The sequence below is a fragment of the Dysidea avara genome, chromosome 3 (assembly GCF_963678975.1).
Source record: "Dysidea avara chromosome 3, odDysAvar1.4, whole genome shotgun sequence".
Taxonomy (NCBI): domain Eukaryota; kingdom Metazoa; phylum Porifera; class Demospongiae; order Dictyoceratida; family Dysideidae; genus Dysidea; species Dysidea avara.
In genome coordinates this window covers 17,177,761-17,197,649 of record NC_089274.1, presented here as the reverse complement: position 1 = coordinate 17,197,649, position 19,889 = coordinate 17,177,761, and the positions used below count along the sequence as shown (strand labels likewise).

Below are 19,889 nucleotides of genomic sequence, written 5' to 3'. Positions count from 1 at the left end.
AGTCACGCGAAAGTTTAGAAGCACGTGTCTCGTGATGTGATGTTGGGTTTCTCGTTGCACTGCTTACATAGTCTGGCGCCGCCCGCCACTTCGCATAGAGTAAGGGTCTGGTACGAGGTCTGGTATTCTTAGTATAGTGGAGTTGTACCGGATTACCAAAAACTGGTGCAACCAATCAAAACGCTCCACGTTTAATCAGCTCATTTTTGTGTATGTTACGTCAAAAAAATGAATCAAACGCCCTAACATTACATGAAGAAACAAAAGGGGTTAACTATAATAAAGAACAAAGAGAAGAAAGTGTTATATCGGGAAGGGCTTTTCGCCTTGTTTGATAGGCGAAAAACCCATGTTACGCTCTGATTTCCTAGGTAGGGAGACATGTGTATTTTATAAAAGTAGACCAATCCACTTTCGCCTGTGTAAAGGCGAAGAAAGTTCAATATCTCTGCCACAGTTTTGGGTGAGGCACTTCCATTTTCGTTACGTCATTACATTCAAATTAAATTCCTCCAGAACAACTCGGTGATACCATAGATATGGTGATACTAAGCATACCAGACCCTTACTCATGCGAAGGGGCGGGCGGCGCCAGACTACTGTTTACAATGGTTGCAAGCTGTTCAGTTAAATCGACGTGAAACGTGTTGAGAGCAGGTACAAATTACTATCGTGTGAGTCACAACACATCTATTAGTATTATTAATAACCGGTAAAGGCGGGTCAACACAAAATTTGTACAATCATAAGATGGCTATACAAAAATAAATCTAGAATTAGCTAAGTGAGAATCTAACAATGATTTAAAACAATTAATTGAATTAGCATTTACAACATAGTGCAGGTATAAAGCCATTCCAATCATTGAGAATCCTATTAAAAAAAATAATCAGATCTACATTTTTTATTTTTAATCTTACAATTGAAAATGATTTAAATGGTGTTCCCTTGTGATGGTATTAGTGTAAGTTAAGAAAGCCTGAATTGCATTACACCAACTTTAATGCACTCTGCCTAGGTTTGTTGATTCTTGTACAATGAAAGTTTAATATCCTCAGAATCCTTTTTGCTGATTGTTGATGATTTTTTATTTATTTTTTGTTAAAGGAAGTGGCTCGGCAATGGACTACACCCAGATAAGATGGCTGGTCTTCATCATTCCAGTGACACTGTTTACGATTGTGTTGTTTTTTATCCACACTGGAGTTGGGGTTGTTTGTTTTGTTACCCTCGTATTTACTGCTCAGTTGACGTCTCTGACTGCATTCCACCAACGAGCTAGTCCATGGCGGGAAACTCTAGATGGCATCCTTAATGAAATATTCACCATTTTCTTTAAAATTGGTCTGAAGAAGAAGGCAACACGAACTCAAGAGCTGTGCCAGAAAGAGGCAAAGAAAATCTTCCAATTGATAATAAAGGACTTTGTCAATTATTGGTATAGAGAAATCTCAGATGACACTGAGTTTCCTTCTGATATTCTCATGCTGTTAGAGCACCTTGCAATCAAGATGGAAGATCGTAGCCGTGCTATAAACATTGAAGAGGTATTGGCTGATGTGTTGCCACTAGTGACTGCTCAGTTAAAGGCAGTCAGTGAAAGTGCTGTATAGTACTCTAATGGTGTTAAAAAGTTTGATGTTCAAGGATTTGAATGTGTTAGAGACTTTGAAGGAAAACACCATGATGCAGTACACTGCAGTCTGGTTAGCTATAACACTGAGTATCGACACATTAAGAACATAATTGATTTATTTTTTGACACACTCTTGCCAATAAAATACAAACATTGTGAAGCAGGTCGTCTGTTTGTGCGAGAGGTGCTAACCTGTCGTGTGGTGCTTCCTATGATCAACAGAATATGTGACCCAGACTTTCTTTACCAAGCTATTGTCCATCTTCTTTCTCCTGCCAATCCCAAGTGAATTGAATTGATAATGCGGCAAATTAAAGCAGAGAACGCTGAACTGGGAAAGAACAACCACCTATCGCATCATAACTGTTATGCATCATACATGGGACGGACAGTTCATGGGTATCATAGCAACAGCCAATCACAAAGCAGTAATCTTACACTTTCGTTTGAAGCATCACGTGATCAATCTGACGATTTAAAGCAGTCACCCGTTTCAGTCATGAGTGTGAGATATGTCCAGCATGGAGGATATTTTGGCTACATCATTCAGGTAAGATTGTTGTCTACACTTGATGGTAGAAATGCTTGCTAATGTGGGCTCTGATAGTCAAATACTGATTTGAATGTGCATCTACTTATTCAAGTACTTTAATACAACAGTCAACTATTATATCTGTTAAAGGTTACTTTGTAATCTATTTTGTATTTCAATCTGTCACAGTTGCAGTTTTCTTTGTGTTTATTCTAGTTTCCACTTAAAGCCATAGATGAGAGTGACAACACTAGTGTGGAAGACTCTCCAAAGCAGATGGTACATGCACTAGTGCGATACAGTCGCTTTGAGAAACTACACGCTACTCTAAACAAACCTCCTTTATCCAGGTTTCTTGAAGGTACATGCTCATCATCACACAAAGCATTTAGATTGTCTATGACAGGTATGAGGCTGCCTGAGAAAAAGAGTGTTTCCTTCCTTCTCCACAAAGTGACATCTTGGTTTGATGAAAGAGATGTGCCGCTTCTTGAAGAGAGGAAAACTGGTCTGGAAATGTACCTCAGGGTATGTGTTATCTTAAGTGTGTAATCATGTCACTGTAATAAGTTGGAAAATAAAGTAGATCCTAAAGTGTATTCTACACAACCTCATTGGTGTAAGGCTGCCTTGTTATAAGCATAATTTTTTGGCCTCATTAGGTAAATTCTATTAATCAGTGACATTTACTTGTTTATTGCTGTGACCATGAATTGATACACATACTGTTTACAAATGGTTGGAGGGGGGGAGGGAGGGTGGTTTACCGTTGCATATTATTTTTATTATTTTGCTACTGCTAAGTGCCAGTGTCCTGCTGTGAAGTTGATGGTGAAGTGACTCATGCTTGGTTGCTCATCGTAGTTGTCAATTGTCTTATTGTTTGTGTAGAACTTGTGGAAGGCAAGTGAGATCCGGAGCAGCGGAGTGTTCCATCATTTCTTGATGGAGGGAGTGGAAGCATACAAGAATTATTGTATTGATGAGGAGGAAATTGGGGAGGAAGCTCTAAATTTTAACTGTGAAGCAGTAACAGGCAACATGGCTGCTACTGCTGAACCCATATCATCCCGATTGCAGCCCAGTAGTGTTAAGGTGTGTGTTGAAATACATACAAGCATATCTATAGCCTTGGAACTGTATGGCTAGAAATATTTTGAGGGACAAAGTTTCACTGTCTGTATGTGTTGAATCCGATCTCCATCACTTTAAAACATTTTTGCTACAAATTAATGGGCTTAAAGAAACAATAAATTTTATATGTGTATCAATATATTTTTATTCAGGTTTTGCAATTTGTGCATGTGTGTATTTAGTATGTGCAGGAGTGCATCGAATTCTTTTAGACAAGGGAGCATGCAGCTCCAAACATTACTTTTTAAAGCATCATGGGCAAAATTCAAACATGGCAGCTTGTGCTAGTGACATTAGTTCCATGATTCTTGCACACAACAGGGATACTGTATGGAGGGAAACTTTGGTGCTGTTAAAATTTGGCGAATGACCATGAATTCGCCAAATTTCCCCATCCAAATATTTTGGTGGCGAAGAAAATAGCAAACCAAGCCTCGAACTAATCAATTTTCTACTTGATCAAGGGATAGTGGACCAGGTATTACGCTAGAGCCAAGCCTTGCTCGATTACCTCACTAGGTAGCTAGTTACTATACACGTGGTATCCTCAAACTTCACCTCAAAACGGGCGTGACAAGTAGCGAATCCTACCATATTATTCACTATTCCAGAGGGTGTAGATCTACTGTCTATATAGTATTATTACCTTTTGGTTGGTAGGTGACTCCAGGCGCCGAACCGCTGAGAGGCATGGCACTCTAGTTCTCGCCTCAGGTACAGCGATTAGTAATCTAATCAATTAAACAGGGTGTGTGCTTTGTTAACAATTCGCCAAATTTTATTTTGCCAACTGATATTTTGCTTGATTCGCCAAATTTTCCCCCCTCCAAAGTTTCCCTCCGTACGGTACATGGAATGGGCCACTACTACATTTTTGTTTAAAGGCAGTGAAGCTGCTTTGATAGGAAGGTGGTCGAGTCAAAGGAACAGCTTGGAATGGCCCACTGCAATAAATTTCCCATCACTCACGAATTTTACCACACCTGTGCTATCATTCTTCTGTTGTGCCATTCAACTTTGTTCGATAGCTCTGCTTCATTGTGCTAGTAACATGACGCACTCAAGCATGCTCCTCCATATAGTGTCCTAATAAGGAATTTTAATAGTTACTTTTTATAGTACATGGTAGCCATGTTTGAATTTTGATGTTTATGGAGTATATACAACATAGGATTCAATGCACTCCTGGTATGTAACTGTACAGAGTGTATATGGACACTTACGTGTGACATCACATGTAACCATATTGGTGTTCTCTGCTGTTATAGCCAAGGAGAGCTCCACTACAGAAGATGCTCAACAACTACTTGTACATTCACCTGCCACTCAACACCACAACACTGCCTGCTCTTTCTCTGAACATAGAGACATCTTGTGCAGCACAGACTGACAATAAACCATCTACACTGAGGTCACGATCAAGTAGTGCATCAGATAGTAGTGTTCTATTTACAAGTGTCACTGCAAGTAGTGATCGACGCCATTTTTACACCGACCACCAATCATTAGAAGCTGTAGATGAAGCTCCAAAGAAAAGTAACATTTCTGATAGTCACTTATCTGATTCTTCTACCATTTCACCACTTGCAACTACTGCCAGTACTGCTACTACTCCTGTACTTGATGCAGCTCCTTCAGCCACACTTACTTCTCCTACAGCTGCATCTACTCCTACAGCCACACTGACTTCTCCTGCAGCCACCACACCCACTTCTCATACACCTGTACCCACATTGTTACTTGCAGAATCACTTGCTACAAGCATCCAGAAACAACCCTCTCGTGGTATTAAGTCTTACCTTATGAGAACGTTTTGGCAAGTGTGCCAGTTTCTTCTGACTTTATTCAAAGCTAGTTTTGTACCAGTGTCTAGCAGGATGGTTACACTGTTAGCTAAAGAACAAGAGAAAAGGGCTCCCCTCTCTAATGCCCTCTTTTGTTTTGTCACAGAGATTACTAGCAAGACAACAAAGGAACCGTGGCTGTGTAATGAGAGACTTCAACTGGGGATGCTAAGTTTGTTTGGCAAGCAACTTGACAGGTAAGATAAGGGTGTCTGTCATTATTTACCATGCCACCATAGGGTATATACTAGACTTGTTGCTGTCAGTAACAGAAGATGAGGTACAGTGGTGTAGGGCCATGTACCACCTGAGGAACTTGTTTTGGCCTGGGGGACAGTTTGACACATCTCAAAGAGAGCGGCTTAGTGAGCAAGAAAGTATTCAGTTAAAATGTCAAGCTCAGAAAGTTATAAAGGAGTTTTTTCCAAGTGAGTGACGCACACACATGCACGCGTGTGCGCACACAAACACACTGCATATGTGACTGGATCTGCAAGAATCCCACATGTTTGCTCACAGCCTAATTTTACAATGGAATACAAATGGGGTTACTTACAAATTATTAAAAAAATTTGAGTACCTGTTTCACCATGAAGTAATTTAATGTAGGGTCCACAACACGAAAATTGATATCCTCCAATCAACTGGTAAGTCCAAGAAGCATGCATTGTACACCTGTCAGGCTGAAGCGATGTCAAACAGCGAAAAAATCAAGCTGATAGCCTTAGTTTATTGAATTACACTTGTCTGAAGGCATAATTTTAAAAAATTGTAATAAACAACTGGACGTGTTTCAGGTTCAGGTCATACTTTTGGGTTTAGTTATACCTGCCAAGGCACCATGAAGGCATTGTGAGGCTGGTTTTAGGTTTTTTTTGGCCAGAAAAGCCCAAACCGTCATCACCTTTAATATACAGTACTATTGTACTGTAATGAATTTGCTTTGATTTGAATTTTGATCACATGAGTGTCCATTTCTATGCGTTTACTGGGAAACATAACCATATTGTTAAGTGTTTATGAGCTTTGCATCCTTGCTATTGGAGATGGTTTCACTGATTCATCACTAATTCTGGTGTTTTGTTTGCAAAAATTGCATCATCTTGGCCGAATTTCAGCAAATAGATGGCTCAGCAAGATAGTTAACAAGCTTCAATTTTAACCATGCTCTGCATGTACCTGATCATTGCTGAGCCATGGTGCAGTTGCTGTTCTGCTTGTCCTGTTTTCCAGAGGAAGAAGCATTTTGTGTCATCAAAAAGCTGTTCTGCCACCAGAAACTGCAGTACCAATAAAATCAAACCACCGATACTAACAGACTAGTTGAAGGGTGAATATGAAAGCGTGCGAAGAACCCTACGAAACACTGCAATAAAATATCACATGATTTTAAAACATTTTCTACCTGGCTGCCGCACTAGTGTTATTCAATTGGACTAACACATGACAGTGGGTATAGGTAGTTGATTGGAGGATATTGATTTTTCACATTGCAGACCTAGCCAATGGAAAAAATTTGGTATCATTGTGTTTGCCAAAACGAGTTAAAAAATCCTTTGTCTTGTGTCAGTGCTCCCAAGGTAGATGACTTAGTGTCAGACATGTAGATTTACCTTTTCGCTGGTTATAGAAGGATCTATAACAGATATACAGACATTTGTGCACTACACACATGCACACCACAGATCACATATCCACCTATAATTTCTCATGTGATTTTTATAGGTTTCTTCAGCTCCCTGCTTGGTCAGGAAGATTATGACCAATCAATCCGACTCTTTCTAGCTTGTTTGGAGAATCCTTGACTTAACAGGTGAAAATATCAACTTTATAACTATGATCTTAGTATCACTACATTGTAGACACATTTTCTACAAAGTTTTGGATGTGGTGATTGCTAGGATGATACCAGAGATCACACAGTCACAATTTACTGATCAGTTACTGCTTCACAGAACATGTGTACTGTGAAATACAATACTATATTGTTACTATTAACATGATAATGTATGTCCATATCTTCACATTGGCTAACGTTGAGTTCCCAAATTTTGGTATTGTAATTCCGTACCAAGCAGGTTATAAAAAAACTATGTTAATTTTTACAAAGTACAAAAAACCGGGTTGGTCTTTACTAAGTAGCAAAATATACCAACTTCATTTTTTGGGAACGTGAAATCAATCCAGGTGAAACATGCATAATTTTCAAATAAAAGGCACACCGTATAGCACAACTAGCCTCAATGACATTCATGATTGTACAAGTGGTATATACAATCTTCACTGCTCAGATGTCAAGCATGTTAAAGGAAGTATTGCTTTGCAGACAAGAACTGGAAAATCTTCATGATCAATAATGCCATTGCTGTTATGAAAGATATTGATCAGCAGATGTCGGACTGGTACAATTTGGTTGATCGATTGTTTATTATATATATACTCTTAGCCTGATTTGGACTAGCTGTTCTTCCATGCTGGAGTTTATATTACATGTACAACATACAATATTACAGATACACAAAGACATGACACAACTACAACAGCAATATATAAATTTAAAAAAAAAAAGAAATTATAGAGGAAAGTTTTACAAAAATTAATTAACCAGAATCAAACGGCAGTTCGCGAAAACATTTAGGCTAGACTGTGTCAAATCAGCTGGAAGACTGTTCCACCCGACCACATAGTTGCCTTTCCTCCGCTAAAAACATCTTTGAACAAGATAACTTATACATGTTATAGCGATTAATACTCGCAAAGGGTAGGTGAAGTCCTGACTACAATATCGATGCTAACTGTAGTGGAGGATTCAATAACAGAGAGGAAACTGTTTATGTATTGCCAGCGACGATCGATATTGAATAGTTCGATATTGAATAGTAGATTCAAGTGACAGCCATCCAAGCTTAAGAATGGTAGGTGGAGGCATGGACGTATTTTCGCAAGCAAAACCAAGCGAGCAAAACAATCCCAACAGCTCAATTGTGAAGATGAAAAAGATGGCTTATCAAATGTGAACTTGATGAAGGACACAAGCCAAGTTTACAAGATCGCTTTGCGTGGTCACGAAATGGACAACACAACAATGGGTTGGAAAAAGTTTTCACCTTTGTGTGTATATTTAAAATAAGCTCTTCCAACTTTGCAGAATTGAATGCGTGTGAACATTCCTCATCCTGTCACAGTAACACAAACTGGAATACTCAAACCTCACTGTTGAAAAGATGCGGACTACTAACAGGAAGGCGGCAATTTTACGCGACACTTCGGGCACTGTGATGAGCAGATTGACACTTCGGGCAGTAAGACTGTCACTACGTTCCGGCCCATCCCTGCCACATCGTCACGCATTACCCAGTCTTACCGTGAGATACATGTAGATTAGTGTAGAAACGACAACAATCGATATATACCACAATCGATATATCCTCTTGTTGATTAGGTTATAAATACATTTTTAAAATCATCTTAAGAAGTGGGGGCGTCGCGTACAACACCAATCCTGCATGACGAAACCCCCCGACACACAACATGCATGACGAAATTTATCTGAATATGCTATAATGACCTTATCAATATAAGTACTAACAATAAGCAGGTCATTGGTGGATTTGGTGAAGTTCTCATCGGTGGATTCTCATTGATGGGTTGTAAAGTACATTTTAAATTTTAAATCTTCATCAGTAGTTTGTAAAAGTTCTCATCTGCTGGATTGTATGTAAAAAGTGATTGTAAAAAGTGAACATTGGCAGAAAAGGAATTGTTAAAGTTCTCATCTGGTGGATGATTGTAAGAGTTCTCATTAGTGGATTGTATGTAAAAAGTGATTGTAAAAAGTGAACATTGGTAGAAAAGAAGTTTGGTATAAATAAAAGGAATTGTAAGTAGAAATTGTAAAAGTTGTGTCATTGGTGGATTGATAAAGTTCTCATCTGATCGATTGTAAGAGTTCTCATCAGTGGATTGTATGTAAAGATTGTTAAAGTTCTCATCTGGTGGATTGTAAGAGTTCTCATCGGTGGATTATCGGTGGATTGATTGTAAGAGTTCTCTCATCGGTGGATTGTATGCAAAGATTGTTAAAGTTCTCATCTGGTGGATGATTGTAAGAGTTCTCATTGGTGGATTGTATGTAAAAAGTGATTGTAAAAAGTGAATAGTAGAAAAGAAGTTTGGTATAAATAAAAGGAATTGTAAGTTGAAAGTCAGTAGAAATTGTAAAAGTTGTCATTGGTGGATTGTTAAAGTTCTCATCTAGTGGATGATTGGAGTTCTCATCGGTGGATTGTACATAAAGATTGTAAAAGTTATCATTGGTGGACTGTAAGAGTTCTCATCGGTGGTTGCTTGAATTGTAATTGGTACAAGTAAAAATCGGTAGAAAACTCAAGAAACTGAAAAGAAGTTTGGTATATATAAATTGATTGTGAAAACTCAAAAGAAATTTGTTAGAAGCAACTGAATCAGAAAACTATTCCATCAGACTTGGATCAGAAGGAACTATTTGTGAAAACTCTAAGAAAGTTGGTAGAAGGAAGAAATTGGTTCTGAAAACTTAAAATTCCATCAGATTTGAACTTTCTCAAAATAAGCTTGTAAGGTGATTACTTGCTCTCTCTCTCTATATATATATGCTATATTAGAGTCACTCACACAGTTCCAAAATGGCCAATGGAATGAATGCAACATTTCAAAGTGTATCATCTATTTTATCTTGGCAATCACATCACTGTTCACATGACACCAACATTTGCATGACTAGTAGTGAATCTATCAATACAGGAAATAGGATAAAACTTGAGAATGTTAATAAGCTAGGTGGTGGTGGAATTTTCAGTCCAGTGAAAGCCCAGCATAGCCAGATTTATGGTGCAGAATATGTAAGCGGAATTCTCCAACAAAACACCAGGAGTACTACTAGTAATGTTGTCACTGCTGTAAATCGGCTAGTTTACCACGACTATGTAGTAACTGGAACATTACAACAAAGACTGCAATATAAAACTGGAGAATTTCATTTTATAAAAGAGGAGGGTCACAAATATGGACAGCTTGTTGATGAAAGTTCAGAGGTAACCAAAAAAAGTGAGAAATTTGCAATATCATTTGAGGGTCCAATTGAAGCTCTTACAATTGGAAGTCGTGAGCAATTTATTATGGAAGACAAGATTTATGATCAGTCTGGCACCACAACACCTACATCAGTTGATGAGAACTATGGACTCCCCAGCAATGATTCCACTATAACTGAAGAGACTTACAGGCAATGGAATTTACAACCATTTGATGAATAAATAAAGTATTTTGTAGCTTTTTTTATAATCTAAATTTTGTATGCATTCAGCTCCCCTATAGTAGGTATATCATCACTAAATAGTTTCCTTTGTTGCTGTATTGTATAAATTATTTAAGCATATTGTCAGAGAACTATACCATCCAGTGGAGTGACACAACAGCAATTGATTTACTGAGCATGGAATTCAGCAGCATGCAGCACACACAATTAATTTAGTATATTTTATATTGTATTTTAAGTTACGTAACTTGTATGTGTATTGTATAGTTTAGTTTGATAGTTTATTTAGTTGTACATGTGGTTTTATTATTCTTTGTTTATATTTCTTTTTAAAAGTAGTTTCAGAACTTGCTAGATAACCTTTATCTTACAAACAATTGCATAAATTGTTCATTATGCAATAGTAGCATGCAATAAGTTATATAATTGTTTGTAACTTCTCACTGATAGAACTGCATTTTATACTGTCTGGTAAACTGGGTCATTCTATGTGATTTGTCACATTAGCAGTGTGGGCCAATGATGGCTACATTAATTCCCATCAATTTCTTGTTCACTTTCTTCATTCTACTGCAACTACCTCTTCTGCATGTATTCTCCGGTTCTAACTCACTAGCTCCTGAACTCCTTCCTCATTGAAGATCATGTCTTGGTATATGGGCTGTAAACTCAGATCAAATGAAGAAAACTTTCTGACAGCTATTCATCATGTCTATCTGCTCTCAAAGTGTTGATATCTGCTCTCAAAGTGTTGATATCTTCATTTCAGACCACAAAAGTGTTACTCCTTAATTTTTTTTCAAAAACGTTTGACTTTCTTCTTAATAAAATAGCTAGATTCTATGGTAGCAAATGTCATGAAGTCAAAGCTTCTAATAGTGTGTTTACATTGGACTACACACCTTAATATAATTTAAGTAACAGTTAGTAATAGACAGCAGTAAAAGTGAACAAGAGTACGAGAAGCACCTGTCACTAGGGCAATTATGATTGTACACATGCTTCAATGGCTATCAATTACTGGAAAGCAAAGTGGCCATTCTGTTTCATTTTCATGCAATGTTCCACCAAAGAATAGTGCAAGATCATCTCTACAATCAATCCAGTCGCTACAAAAATCAGTCAATTTTGTGACAGCTAGCACTGAAGCTATGATGCATTACATGAACCAACACCTACCTGGGCCCCAAATTGTAGCGTCCATGAATTGGCTTTCTCACCAGAAAAGTTGTTAAATTCATCAAGGTACTTGTGAGGGCTTGCATGGGGTCACCCAACTCATCCATCATCAAAAATTGTTGCAGAAGTCTATGCTCAGTTCTTGTTTCAGTACCTCATGTGGTGCCTCGTCGGAAGGGTTAAGTAGCAGATCCCGGACATCTACTGCAAATTCTGGAGCTAGCAAAGCATGAGTGATGAGATTTGTAATTTAACACATCTTTGTTGTACTCAGTAAAGGTATTGTATATACATATTTTTGTGGGTCATGTTTATCAATCAGTAATCACATTCTGCAGTTAGACTTTTGAACCATGTGATAATGTGGTATAAAGCACCACACAACACAAATCAGATGAGAGGGAGAATAATTATTCAAGTGTAACTGCATGCAACTCCGATGTTTTTTCATTGATAAAACTGGTTCTCACCTGTTTGATGTGTCTTGATTAACAATTCATCATTGATCATGGCATCAAAGGTTATCATCAACCACAACACTTGATTTTTATATATTAATGGTACAGTAAAATTCCACTTACAGGGCCATAGCCGGACATGGACCTTTTGTGTGTGCGTGACCTGTGATCAGCATGTTTGTTTTTATCTGCATTGGAGAATTGGTAAATGTTTCATTGGGGAAGAACTGATGAATGTCAGCTTTAGTTGATCAGCATATTTGCTTTTAGCTGCATTGGAGAACTGGTAAATGTTTGTTTTTTTTGAAAGCTGCATTCGGGAAGAAATATGAATGTCAGCTTTAGTTGATGTTCTGAAGTAGTATGTTTTTAGCTGCATTGCAGAGCTGGTAAATGTCTGAAAATTAGGGAAGAACTGATAAATGTTAGCTTTATAGTTGATGTTGTAAAACAGTACGTTTTAAGCTATATTGGAGAACTGGTAAATGTCTTTTTTTTGAAAGCTGCATTGGGGAAGAACTAATGAAAGTCATGCAGCTGTAGTTGATCAGCATGTTTGTTTTTAGCTGAGTTGGAGAACTGGTAACTGTATTTTTTTGAAAGCTGCATTGCATGGGGAAGAACCGATGAATGTCAGCTTTAGTTGATGTTCTGAAGTAGTATATAGCTGCATTGTAGATAAATGTCATTTTTTCAAAAGCTGCATGCATTGGGGAAGAACTGATGAATATTAGCTTTAGTTGATGTTCTGAAGCAGTATATTTTTAAGCTGCATTGCAGAGCTGGTAAATCTTTTTTCGAAAGCTGCATTGGGGGGGGAAGAACTGATAAATGTCAACTGTAATTGGTTGGTCAGCATGTTTATTTTTAGCTGCATTGGAGAACTGGTAAATGTCTTCCATGTTTGTTTGAAATCTGCATTGGGGAAGAACTGATGAAAGTCAGTTGTAGTTGATCAGCATGTTTGTTTTTAGCTGCATTGGAGAATAACTGATGAATGTCAGCTTTATGTATATACTATTAGACTTTACAGCATAAACAAGGGCAAAGTGACAAAAGGAAGGAGATACAAAAAAAAAAGAAAAAAAAAGGGGTAGCCTTAAGTTAATTACAATAATATTATTAACTACTTACAAACCAGAAACAAAAGCAACTTAACTAGTTACAGAACAAAATTACTTATTTAAAATTACAGGAGTTATATTTATTACAAGGACACAAATAAGAAAAAGTACAGGGATTGTCAGGGTTGCTAGTTTAGTTGATGTTCTGAAGTAGTATATAGCTGCATTAACGAAGAACTGATGAATATCAGCTTTAGTTGATCAGCATGTTTGTTTTTAGAGAACTGCTAAATGTCTTTTTTTCGAAAGCTGCATTGGGGAACTTTAGTTGATGCTCTGAAGTAGTAGCTGTATTGCGCTAAGTTTACCGCATCACCGACTCTGAAAGTATTAACCACTATAAGCACACATTTATATAGCCACTCAGAAGAGAATGCATGCATGCATGTTCTAGAACTACAAATGATATACAAGTTACTAAAATAAGTAACAAGTACAGTCTACTAAACTGAATCGATACTTCTGAACTGAAACAGTCCCCGGGAGGGTGAAGCGGGGGGGAGATGCCCGCAAAATGCTCAACATTGTTATAATGATTGCACATGATGACCCAAACACGGGCTAGCCAACATACGGTGTAGTATCAGTTATTACAGAGCTAATAAATCATAAACTACGTAACTACTTTATTATGAATTACTAACTATGTCATCACTGCAGGCATAGATAATGTATGCGAACGCATACCGCATTATCTATGCTGCAGGTAATACTCATCGAGCCTTCCCATCTCACGTGACTCAACTGTACTCCAACATATTTGTCCTAGAAAAAAATTGTAGTAGAATTAGAGAAAGGACGATTCTTTTTCTGGACAGTTGCCAAACGAATGAACCGCTGAGTCAAATGTTTGCAGCGTAGGAAGGCCTAGGCTAGGCTACTTTGCATGCCTATAAGCTTATATCCATAGGCGGCGGAAAGCACTTGTGCTGTAAAGCATTAATAAATAAATAAAATAAAAAATAAAAGGGGGGGGGGGGGGGGGGGGGGCTAGGGGGGCCCCTCAGAATGATATCACACCGAAATTATCTTTCTTGGAGTGGGGCTGAAAACCGTGATAAACAGTAAATCAGGTAGAGTCTGGTGACTACGGTTAACAACTACCGGGTATAAGTACCCGGATAACAACGCGAGAACCGGGTGCCCTCTCGCAGTCAGGCGCTTATAATTATCAATCGATAAGCGTCGCGCGAAGAGTGGGGAGACTAATTTTAACCTCGTATTCCTACCTACTTCAACCAATTGAGCTGATATAAACAGCGGCGGAGCAAGTAGTTGATATGAGGGGGGGCTGGGCTGACCCAGACTTATTTCTATAGTTTGGTAAGGTAAGACCAAAAAAAAAAAAAAAAAAAGGTCGCAACCAACTGACAAGCCGAGCTTTCCACCTCACCAGCTACCATTTCTAGCTGATAAACTACATAAAAATCCTTACATAGCTCGCTACACACTGAATACTTTATTAGAGTGACTGCTCTATTAGAGTATCTCGATCTTAGCTAACATATTTTAGGTAATTTAGTCTGGAATCACAAATCCTATAGAAATAGGAACGGTTTTATAAATAGAAGGACAGGGAATGCGCGAGGCCAGGAATCTGGGGAATGAACGGGTTGTTTGAGGTACATAAATTGTATCTACACACACTTCTTTAATACTGGGTTGATGTATTTTATCGTGTATGATTGGGTTAGAGAAGAATTGGACGGTTTATGACTTGGGAATGGGTGGTGGTGGGGGGGGTGGAACATAGATTCTATTTTGCCTGGAAATTAGCACTGTTATCAATGATTCTCGCTGCTTTTTTGTTAAAATCAGTCTGCTACATGGAACAATATACAACGACACCATACTTGGACCACGTTCTCCCCTAGTCTGGCGCGGCCATCCCTTCGCAAACAGGACCAACTCATCACACTATCTGAAGATATCTCCTTTGCTTTAGACCACCAAAAACAAATAGACATCATCCTATTAGACTTTTCCAAAGCATTTGACACAGTACCACACCAGCGACTACTAACCAAATTAAGATTCTATGGAATTAATGGTAATAGTTACAATTGGATCCAAACTTGGCTTACTCACCGCTCCCAGTGTGTTGTGTTAGATAGCGAATCCTCAAGTCCAGTACCGGTGCTTTCTGGAGTACCACAAGGCACAGTGCTCGGACCATTAATGTTTCTGTTGTACATTAATGACATTACTAAAGATATCAACTCACCACTCCACTTGTTTGCTGATGATTGTCTACTTTACAGAGTTATTAACAGTGCAGAAGACGCCAACATGCTTCAAGAAGACCTGAATAGGTTATCAGAATGGGCAAACGCCTGGCAACTTAGATTCAATGTTAGTAAATGTACTGTCATACGTTGTACAAGATCCTTGACACCATTCAATCACGTCTATACCCTCAATAATCACATCTTAAATCTATCTGATCAACATACTTACTTGGGAGTAATTCTTAATACATCACTATCTTGGTCACCACACATTTCTAGTATTGTTACTAAAGTATCTAAAACACTTAAATTCCTGAAACGTAACTTAAACAAATGTTCAGAACAAGTTAAAGAATCTGCTTATCTAACAATGGTCAGGCCACAACTAGAATATGCATCTGACGTCTGGGACCCTCACCAAACTGGAGATATTGTAGAGCTAGAAAAAATACAACGAAGAGCAGCACGCTGGGTAATGAATGATTATGGTAGACTTAGTTCTGTCACCTCAATGTTAAATCAGCTTTCATGGCCAACTCTCCAGACTCGCCGCAAATTATCTCGACTACAAACTTTACACAAAAATTTTTACCAACAAATATCACTTACAATTCCTCCATACTACCTACCAACATCACGATCCACAAGACAGTACCATCCACTGCACTACATCTTACCACATGTATCTACCACAGCACACCAAAATAGTTATTTTTCAAGAACAATTAATGATTGGAACTCCTTACCAGTAGATCATGTTGAAGTTGCAGATGCTGACATTTTTAGAACTGGACTACAATCATTATTGTAATTGTGTTACATGTATTCGGGCAAATCTGAGCACACCAGCAGGGCTGACTGCTCAGTAATAATAATAATCATAATCAGGAAGGGTCTGGGGACTGTAGCATTGTGTATTTGTGCGAACTTACCGAAAACTGGTACGGCCAATCAAATCGCTTGGCATCTCATTTAGTGATGTAGATATCCGTTTTGGCTAACTTGATAAGCGACAAATTATGGCTTCTGTTTTGCTTATCTCGAGTCTTGTCCAATTAGAACAACTTATCGTGAAGGAATAAGGATGTCTTATTTAAAAAGTACGTTAAGTAATCTTGTAAGTTAGAAGCGGTAAGTTTTTTTTAGCGTTCCCTGGACATGACTCGACTGAATATCGCAATGACTAACAATAATGATGCAATCTAATTACAGAAAACCACGTCTCTCCCGCTAATTACATTCCATTCACACAAGTACACAATGCTAGAGTCACCAGACCCTTCCTGTTTGCGAAGGGGCGGCCGCGCCAGACTAGTTCTCCCCATGGTTACCTTAGTGGGTCCCCCTTGCAGTAGATGGTGGACAGTGTGATATTATCAACAGCAAAGAATAGCTATACAAGGGGTGATACACAGGCACTCACTGTAGGTAGATCTGTGACCGCAGTCAAAGTCTTGACCCACCGAAATTTCACTTTGACTGTGACTAAGAGCCTTTTTCAATCTTTGACCGGTGACCTAGCGATGATATTTCACAACTTTTCGATTGTGGGTTGGAAATTTTGACCGTTGACTTGGCACAAATTTGGTGGCCTTGACCTTTAACTTAGACTTTGACCGTGGTTGTAGATCTACCTACAGTGAGTGCCTGTGTGTCACCCCCTTGCTATAGAACCATCTGTAACCACAATCTTTTTTTTTAATTGACCTAAATTTCTGACAATGGGGTTTTATTGCTTGACAGTCATGACTATCAAAAATGATGTAACAAGTGGTTAGAAGACGAGTGATTTGTTGGGGTAAATTGCTTCAGACACAAATGGTTTTTGGGAAGAAAATCATCTGGTTTTTAAGGTACTTGATTATCTCTCCTTTTGATCCCTTGATTTAACCTTCCCATTGTTTGATTTGATGGTCGCTGGTTCTGCCATTGGCAGTGACAAGAACTTATGAGCTGTTGAAGGGTAGTGACTACCTCTTGAACAACTAGGAAATGGCTTAAAACAAGATTTTTTGTCACTGCTACTTGCTTGCTGCTACTACTGCTTTTGAGTGGCATAGCCAAAAACAATCAGAGCCTCAGCCTTTGTTACTGCACTTCAGTCTGTCTAATCTAAAGTGCAGTTATCCCTGGTGATGATACTCATTAAGCCCCTAGTGATTGACTCTATAATACTTGTTGCAGCGATACTGGCATATAGCAATTAGTAGCAATAGGCAATGTAATAGGAACAGAAACAGCAAGCTGTTACACCATGCTAAGTGTGCAGAAACTGCAGCAAGTGATCTTGAGTCAAAATAAGCTGGGAGACTTTTCTATAAGTATCAAAACCTTTGAACTAGCTATTTTGCTATATCCTACGTATGTGTGCTCATTTACCTGGGTAGACCGTGGGTAACTGGGGAAGCAAATGTCGACTGTCTGCATCTCACACAATGGGTGGAGGTCCAGATGGCACTTTATGTATCCACACCTTCACATGTGACACATGGTACAGCCTCCTGGGGTTCACTAGTTTTCCCCAGGATGATTTGCTGGTATTAACTCATAGTACCTGAGTAACACACAAGTGTCCCAGTGCTGGTTCAGTTGGTAGACATGACTGTGCTAGCGGCAGCCAAAGGCTTTGCTTTGCTTTTGCCCATTTAGTTACTTCTAATGTGAATATGCCATGGGTTTTTTCCTATGTATATCCTTGTCTCTGATTATTGGGTGGGGGACCTGTAACATTAAGGCAGACCAACAGCTGCAATCTCATATGGTCCGGCTAGACTTCTTGAATGCACAGCTGAGACAAAAATTGCATCGAATAATTGTCCCTATACTATTGATGTAAAGATCGTACCAATTGTACATTGCATTGGTTGTGATAGCGTATATGTATGTGAGAGAGGGAGCTCACGTGCAGATCACCAGATACATAAACACGTGTACACAAATAGTATTATTTATCCTATTACATATGGATCTGTATGGGTGTAGTATAATGTGTGCGTGCGTGCGTGTTTGCGTGCGCACGCGCGCGTGTGTGTGTGTGTGTGTGTGTTAGAGCTTCCAGAATGCAAACATTCATGTAGTTTCCAAGGTTACATGGTGACATACATATTTGAGGTTTAATCTAACAGACCTACTCAAAGACAATTAAAAACTAATTTGTCTTCTGAGCAAATACTCAGTAAATAAACACAAAGTAAACTCACACATGGATCATATTGAACTCTGCATTTGCTTGAGAAATCTTATCTCCATTGAACGTTTATTATAAATCTAAATTAAAGTATGCTGTGGAAAAAACAGTCGGACATTTGATGCATATATTACTACTCAGGATCAACAAGCGGTTACTAAACACATGTATATATATAACAGGGGGTCAGAATCTTGACATCACAACACTGTTGAATACAGACTAGCTGGTGACTTGATCCCAAGCAACATGTAATTTAGTCAAGTGCCTAAGGAGCCACACAGCGAAGTTCTTGCTGCGTTTAGAGCTGTGCAGGTAAGACAGTTGCATCACCAGTCTGGGTAGTACTTCCACCACCTCTATCCAGATCCCAGGCTAGGTGGCTCCTTAGGCACTTGACTAAGTTTGACTAAATGACAAGTTGCTTGGGATCAACTCACCGGGGGCTGCGATGTCAAGATTCTAACTCTCTGCTATGTTTGCTTGTTTTTGGTAGCCTTCTTGTTGGTTCTGAGTAGATTGTTTTACCATTTTAAGAAAATACTGACTCACAATAAGGGTGAGATTCAGGTGGGACTTTGGGTATCCACACCTTCACCTGTGAGTCATGGGACAGCCTCCTTGTAGCACCTGAGTATCAAATTAGTGTCCCAGTGCTGGTTCACTGGGAAGGGATGCATGACCATGCTAAAGGCTTTGGCTTGTTTGCTTTGTGCGTGTGTGTGTTTGTGTGTCCTGGTATCTTGCATAGCGGGTGAAGGTCCATGTCAGGGTTTCATTTAGGGGAAGGGGGACACTCATTCATTTAGGGGAAGGAGAACCCTCACCTATTGACAAATCCTTGGTAAATCCTTGGTCCCTTTAAATTTTAGGCAATAGTTTAAATGAAAGTGCATCAGGAACAGTAGTAACCTGAGAATGCACTAGAACCAATCTAAGAGACTCTAAAATACACTTGTCATTCTCAGGTGCACTAGAATCAATCTAAAATGTCTAAAATACAAAATTTCCTGGATGGGCTGTCATTCTCAGAATACACAAGAATTTCTTGGAGGGCATGTGATTCATACCTGAGAATGTGCTGCGTGTATATTTTGTAGGTATCATTACTTTTATATGTTCCGTGTTTACAAGATTTATTGTAGTGTGTGCTGCAATGGTGGGACAAGTGTATGGGATAACCCTCACGACCAGTTAACCTACTACAGTGTGTGGTTAGACAAAAGTGTTAGCCATTTTACTATTATTCATGTACATACAGGTAGACAGGT

The 19,889-nt window shown here is 38.7% G+C and overlaps 1 long non-coding RNA gene and 1 pseudogene across 7 annotated transcripts; one reads left to right on the top strand and one right to left on the bottom strand.

Moving 5' to 3' along the window:
- Positions 1-602: 602 nt before the first annotated feature.
- LOC136249805 (uncharacterized) lies at positions 603-7,159 on the top strand (annotated as a pseudogene).
- A 7,787-nt stretch (positions 7,160-14,946) lies between these two features.
- On the bottom strand, positions 14,947-16,686 carry LOC136249804 (uncharacterized). 7 transcript variants are annotated; one of them, XR_010698337.1, is made up of 5 exons: positions 16,041-16,686; positions 15,939-15,996; positions 15,428-15,870; positions 15,292-15,387; positions 14,947-15,239 (listed from the first exon to the last, which is right to left on the bottom strand). It is a non-coding gene; the product is annotated as an uncharacterized lncRNA (long non-coding RNA). The 7 variants fall into 7 exon arrangements; XR_010698338.1 differs by having other exon boundaries at positions 15,939-16,003; positions 16,061-16,686; XR_010698336.1 differs by having other exon boundaries at positions 15,428-16,003; positions 16,061-16,684.
- Positions 16,687-19,889: the final 3,203 nt, after the last annotated feature.